The sequence below is a fragment of the Typopeltis vanoorti genome, unplaced genomic scaffold (genome assembly GCF_054136105.1).
Source record: "Typopeltis vanoorti isolate ZY-2024b unplaced genomic scaffold, IOZ_Tvanoo_1.0 HiC_scaffold_200, whole genome shotgun sequence".
NCBI lineage: Eukaryota > Metazoa > Arthropoda > Arachnida > Uropygi > Thelyphonidae > Typopeltis > Typopeltis vanoorti.
The window spans coordinates 1-7,216 of record NW_028328042.1 but is presented as its reverse complement, the minus strand read 5'-3'; positions in this window follow the sequence as shown (position 1 = coordinate 7,216).

Below are 7,216 nucleotides of genomic sequence, written 5' to 3'. Positions count from 1 at the left end.
ATTAATTACAAATAAAATAAAACTTGACGTTTCGACCTCTATATCGAGGTCGTCATCGGAAGAACACAACTGTATGCAGAACCAAGCTACATGCTCATGCTTCCTATACCAGTAAATTAAATCTACGTAGTTAACAAATCTTTTTTCTAGCCTGACCTCTAGTGATAGAAAAGAAAAACAAATGAATAAAAAACAAATAAAAATAAATAAATAAATAAATAAAAAAAATAAATAAAAAAAAAAAAATATATATATATATATATATATATATATATATATATATATGTATATATATACATATATATATATATATATATATATGTATATATATATATATATATATATATATATATATATACACACACACATTATAAATAGATAAATGCAACTACAATAAACTGTTAGGGTCCTCATGTATCAATATTCTGGATAGTTACAAAATGATTTCTTTCAGTTGCTATTGAATGTTCTAAACACTTCACCAAGTCACCAAGTTGTCTTCTTGTAGTGGGAATTTTTCTAATGCTAGTTGAGGATGTTATACAGGTTGTAGATGGGTCCTCCACATTCTTGAAATGGTGAGGCCATAATTTTTGTTGAGATTTGGGTTGTGTTTGAGTATTTCACAAGACTCTTTAAATTTTCTCTCAAACCAGGTTTTGGTGCGGTGTAGGGACTTGGTATTTTTCCAGTCAATTCTATGGTATGTGTGGAGTGCATGGTCAGAGAGGCCTGTTTTACCGAAGTGGAGGTATTTAATGTGTCGTTTGTGTTCGTCTTGTCTGATTGGGATAGTTCGCCCTGTTTCCCTATGTATGGTGTTACATGTGCAGTGTATTTTGTATACCCCTGGGTGTGCTAGGTGTGGAAGAGGATCTTTAGAGGAACTGAGTAGGTGTCTTAGCTTATTTGGCGGTTTAAAGGTGGTTTTAATGTTGTATTTGCAAAGTGTTTTGTCTATTTTTTCAGAAATGCGTCTAACATGAGGAATAGCAATAGCATTCTTGAAATCTTTTTTGTTCTTATTGGTGTCTTTATGGAAGATCTTGTGAATAGTTTTTTTATTGTATCCATTTTTCATAAATGTTTGGTTGATGATTTTGTATTCGTGGTTTAGAGCCTGTTCATTTAAACAGATAGTTAGGGCTCTGTGTTTAAGTTTGCTTATGACACCTAATTTTTGTGTTGGGTGGTGGTAAGAATTTTTGTGTATGTATTGGCCTGTGTGTGTAGGTTTGCGGTAAACTGAGAAGGAGAGACAGCCAGAGGGAAGAGGTGTGACAAGTGTGTCTAGGAAAGGAAGAGAGTCGTTTTTTTTTTCCATTTCAATGGTGAATTGGATACGTTTGTTTTGTTTGTTTAGCTGGCTAAGGAATGTATTTAGAGCTTCGCGGCTGTGGGGCCAAATGGCAAAAATATCGTCGACGTATCTGAGCCAGATTTTGGGCTTTGGACGTGCTGTCTCTAGGGCCCGTTGCTCAACCTTCTTTTTGAAGGTAAAAATTGTTTTGCCATACGAAATATCCGGAGCGGAGTACGTGGGCAAAAAGGGCCGTGATATCATGTGGAAATATGTTCTGTAGGAGCAAGATCTTGTCATTGATTGGGACATTGCTGAAAAGGGAATTTATGTCAAAGCTGACTAATAAATCTTGGTCGGTGAGTGTAATGTTTTTGATTTTACTGATGAAATGTTGTGTATTTTTTATGTAGGAAGGGGACTGACCTACCAATTCCTTGAGTGTGGCAGCTAATTTTTTTGCTAAGTGATAATTTGGGCTGTCAATTCCTTCAACGATTGGGCGAAGTGGTGTGCCAGATTTGTGTTTTTTTGGCAGGCCATAAATTCTGGGCGCACGGGCACACTGAGGTATTAAATTTTTTGTCGTTTCTTCGGCCCATGTGTGTACGTATTTGATTAATTCAGTTGTTTTCTTTTTGTTACGTTTTGTGGGGTTGTAGTTAACCTTTCGGTAGGTGTTATGGTCCGATATTAACTGTTCATTTTTTCTATGTATGTCGTACGGTCTAACAGGACGGTGGAATTGCCTTTATCGGCTTTCGTTATTATAATATCCTGGTTATTTTTTAAGGATTTAAGGGCTAGATTTTCGATTTTGTTTATGTTGGTGTTTAGTTTTTTGTTAGAATTTAGTATACACGATGTTTCCATTCGTATTTTATCAGCCAGAATGGTGGGGAGGGATCGTAAACCTCTCTCGATATGATACACGATATCAAGTTTGTTCACTGACCTCGGAGCAATGGCGTAGTTCAAACCTTTCTTTAGCAGCGAGAGTTCACCTTCGGTGTGAACGTGGTTTGATAGGTTGATAACTGATCATTGATCCGATGGTGGTTGGTGGCTCCTAACATTGTTTGCGGGCGATTGGTTGCTCCTTATGACGTCGTTTTGTGGTTGGCTGTTCCTTTCGTAATGGCGTCTTGATGATCTTGTGCTTTTTTGTTGTTGTAGGGCTTGAAATTTCATTATTAGTTTTTCTTTATTTTTCAGTAGTGAGTGCTTGGCCGAGTCGTCGGTGATCCTATCTAGAATCTCCCAAATTTCTGGAATAACGTGGTCAGATAATTCAAATTTAAGTTGCAGAACTTTGGTTTGCGTGGATGCTAGATTTTTACGTGCCTCGTGGATTTGTTCTCGTAATAAGGCTTTTTCCAACCGGGCATAAATACGGAGCGCTTTGGTTGATTTAAACTTCTTTTTTAGTTTAATGCAGTTTGGAATTATGTTGCTGTCTCTACATCGTTTCAAAAAGGCTAGTCGATTCGTTAATAAAGAAACACGTATCTTCAGCTTACCGTAGAGGCTGCACTGCTTGTGGGTCACATCTCCATGGATTATGATAATTCTTTCTTTTAGGGTTACACGGTGATCAGCACTCATATTTGTAGATTTAGGGACTCAACAACACACGTGTTGAACAGATTATTTTATTAATTACAAATAAAATAAAACTTGACGTTTCGACCTCTATATCGAGGTCATCATCGGAAGAATACAACACTATGTAGAACCAAGCTACATGCTCATGCTTTCTATACCAGTAAACTAAATCTACGTAGTTAATAAATCTTTTTTCTAGCCTGACCTCTAGTGATAGAAAAGAAAAACAAATGAATAAAAAAATAATAATAATAAATAAATAAATAAATAAATAAAAAATTAAAAAATAAATAAATAAATGAAAAAAAATATATATATATATACATTATAAATAGATAACTGCAACTACAATAAACTGTTAGAGTCCTCATGTATTAATATTCTGGATAGTTACAAAATGATTTCTTTCAGTTGCTATTGAATGTTCTAAACACTTCACCAATCACCAGGTTGTCTTCTTATAGTGGGAATTTTTTTTTAATGCTAGTTTAGGATGATATACAGGTTGTAGATGGGTCCTCCACATTCTTGAAATGGTGAAGCCATCATTTTTGTTGAGATTTGGGTTGTGTTTGAGAATTTCACAAGACTCTTTAAATTTTCTCTCAAACCAGGTTTTGGTGCGGTGTAGGAACTTGGTATTTTTCCAGTCAATTCTATGGTATGTTTGGAGTGCATGGTCAGAGAGGCCTGTTTTACCGAAGTGGAGGTATTTAATGTGTCGTTTGTGTTCGTCTTGTCTGATTGGGACAGTTCTCCCTGTTTCCCCTATGTATGGTATGTTATATGTGTAGTGTACTTTGTATACCCCTGGGTGTGCTAGGTGTGGAAGAGGATCTTTAGAGGAACTGAGTAGGTGTCTTAGCTTATTTCGGGGTTTAAAGGTGGTTTTAATGTTGTATTTGCGAAGTGTTCTGTCTATTTTTTCAGAAATGCCTCTAACATAAGGAATGGCAATAGCATTCTTGAAATCTTTTTTTTTTTTGTTCTTACTGGTGTCTTTATGGAGGATCTTGTGAATAGTTTTTATTGTATCCATTTATGATAAATGTTTGGTTGATGATTTTGTTTTCTTGGTTTAGAGCCTGTTCATTTGAACAGATAGTTAGGGCTCTGTGTTCAAGGGTGCTTATGACACCTAAATTTTGTGTTGGGTGGTGGTAAGAATTTTTGTGTATGTATTGGCCTGTGTGTGTAGGTTTGCGGTAAACTGAGAAGGAGAGACAGCCAGAGGGAAGACGTGTGACAATTGTGTCTAGGAAAGGAAGAGAGTCGTTTTTTTTTTCATTTCAATGGTGAATTGGATACGTTTGTGTTGTTTGTTTAGCTGGCTAAGGAATGTATTTAGAGCTTCGCGGCCGTGGGGCCAAATGGCGAAAATATCGTCGACGTATCTGAGCCAGAGTTTGGGCTTTAGACATGTTGTCTCTAGGGCCCGTTGCTCAAAGTCTTCCATGTAAAAGTTAACTATTGGGGGAGAAAGTGGTGAGCCCATGGCTGTACCTTCTTTTTGAAGGTAAAAATTGTTTTGCCATACGAAATATCCGGAGCGGAGTACGTGGGCAAAAAGGGCCGTGATGTCATGTGGAAATATGATCTGTAGGAGCAAGATCGTGTCATTGATTGGGACATTGCTGAAAAGGGAAGTTATGTCATAGCTGACTAATAAATCTTGGTCGGTGAGTGTAATGTTTTTGATTTTACTGATGAAATGTTGTGTATTTTTTATGTAGGAAGGGGACTGACCTACCAATTCCTTGAGTGTGGCAGCTAATTTTTTTGCTAAGTGATAATTTGGGCTGTCAATTCCTTCAACGATTGGGCGAAGTGGTGTGCCTGATTTGTGTATTTTTGGCAGGCCATAAATTCTGGGCGCCCGGGCATACTAAAGTATTAATTTTTTTGTCGTTTCTTCGGGCCATGTGTGGACGGATTTGATTAAATCAGTTGTTTTCGTTTTGTTACGTTTTGTGCGATTGTAGTTAACCTTTTGGTAGGTGTTATGGTCCGATATTAACTGGTTCATTTTTTCTATGTATGTCGTACGGTCTAACAGGACGGTGGAATTGCCTTTATCGGCTTTTGTTATTATAATATCCTGGTTATTTTTTAATGATTTAAGGGCTAGATTTTCGGTTTTGTTATTTCGTATAGCAAAACAATTTTTACCTTCAAAAAGAAGGTACACCCATGGGCTCACCACTTTCTCCCCAATAGCTACTTTTATATGGAAGACTTTGAGAAACGGGCCCTAGAGACAGCATGTCTAAAGAACAAAATCTGGCTCAGATACGTCGATGATGTTTTCGCCATTTGGCCCCCAAGGCCGCGAAGCTCTAAATACATTCCTTAGCCACCTAAACAAACAACACAAACGTATCCAATTCACCACTGAAATGGAAAAAAACAACTCTCTTCCTTTCCTAGACACACTTGTCACACGTCTTCCCGCTGGCTGTCTCTCCTTCTCAGTTTACCTCAAACCTACACACACACAGGCCAATACATACACAAAAATTCTTACCACCACCCAACACAAAAATTAGGTGTCATAAGCACCCGTAAACACAGAGCCCTAACTATCTGTTTAAATGAACAGGCTCTAAACCAAGAATACAAAATCATCAACCAAACATTTATCAAAAATGGATACAATAAAAAAACTATTCACAAGATCCTCCATAAAGACACCAGTAAGAACAAAAAAGATTTCAAGAATGCTATTGCCATTCCTTATGTTAGAGGCATTTCTGAAAAAATAGACAGAACACTTCGCAAATACAACATTAAAACCACCTTTAAACCCCCAAATAAGCTAAGACACCTACTCAGTTCCTCTAAAGATCCTCTTCCGCACCTAGCATACCCAGGGGTATACAAAATACACTGCACATACCATACATAGGGGAAACAGGGCGAACTATCCCAATCAGACAAGACGAACACAAACGACACATTAAATACCTCCACTTCGGTAAAACAGGCCTCTCTGACCATGCTCTCCAAACATACCATAGAATTGACTGGAAAAATACCAAGTCCCTACACCGCACCAAAACCTGGTTTGAGAGAAAATTTAAAGAGTCTTGTGAAATGCTCAAACATAACCCAAATCTCAACAAAAAAGATGGCCTCACCATTTCAAGAATGTGGAGGACCCATCTACAACCGGTATATCATCCTAAACTAGCATTAAAAAAAAATTCCCACTATAAGAAGACAACCTGGTGATTGGTGAAGTGTTTAGAACATTCAATAGCAACTGAAAGAAATCATTTTGTAACTATCCAGAATATTAATACATGAGGACTCTAACAGTTTATTGTAGTTGCATTTATCTATTTATAATGTGTGTGTATATATATATATATATATATTTTTTTTTTTTTTTTTATTCATAATTTTTTTCTTTTCTGTCACTAGAAGTCAGGCTAGAAAAAAGATTTATTAACTACGTAGATTTAGTTTACTGGTATAGAAGGCATGAGCATGTAGCTTGGTTCTGCATACAGTTGTATTCTTCCGATGATGACCTCGATATAGAGGACGAAACGTCAAGTTTTATTTTATTTGTAATTAATAAAATAATCTGTTCAACACGTGTGTTTTTGAGTCCCTAAATCTACAAATATGAGTGCTGATCACCGTGTAACCCTAAAAGAAAGAGTTGTACTTATATGTTATGTAGTTTGTTGACTGTGGTCTTGTTATTTGATATGTTGTTCTGGTTACTCTATATGTTGGTCTGTAGTAGTGTTTTAACATGACTGTGTAGTGGCGTAAGTGTTTCACCTTAAATATTTTTGTTTTGTCCGTGCTTCCTGCATAAGAGTGGGTTGTTCCCAGAATATCAGTTTTATAGTTTTATCTTGCAACCATTGTAGCCTGTTAAGTCTGTAGTCTGCGCAGAATGTGTATGATTTGATTGCATATCTTAAAATGTTTTCACGTAATGCTTTATAGATTACTATTTTTATGTGGGTTGGGGCAATGTCTTTTAATCTGTATAGTTTGCTTGCTATTATCCTAAGCTTGGTATGTAGGTAGTTTGTATGGCTATTCCAACTTTGATCAGCATCAAAGTGAAGTCCAAGTTAGCGTGTTGTTTTCACCAGTGTGATGGTTGTGATTTTCGGTTCTGCACTTTGTGTATAGCAGGATGAATATTTGATAGTGAGATATTTAGTTTCTATGGGCAGGGTTTGGGGGTTTTTGAATATCATTAGCTTTGTTTTTCCAGGGTTTATATATATATGCCGTTTTTAGATTAACCAGTTAGTGATTTGGTTTATGTCGTGTTGCATATTTTTG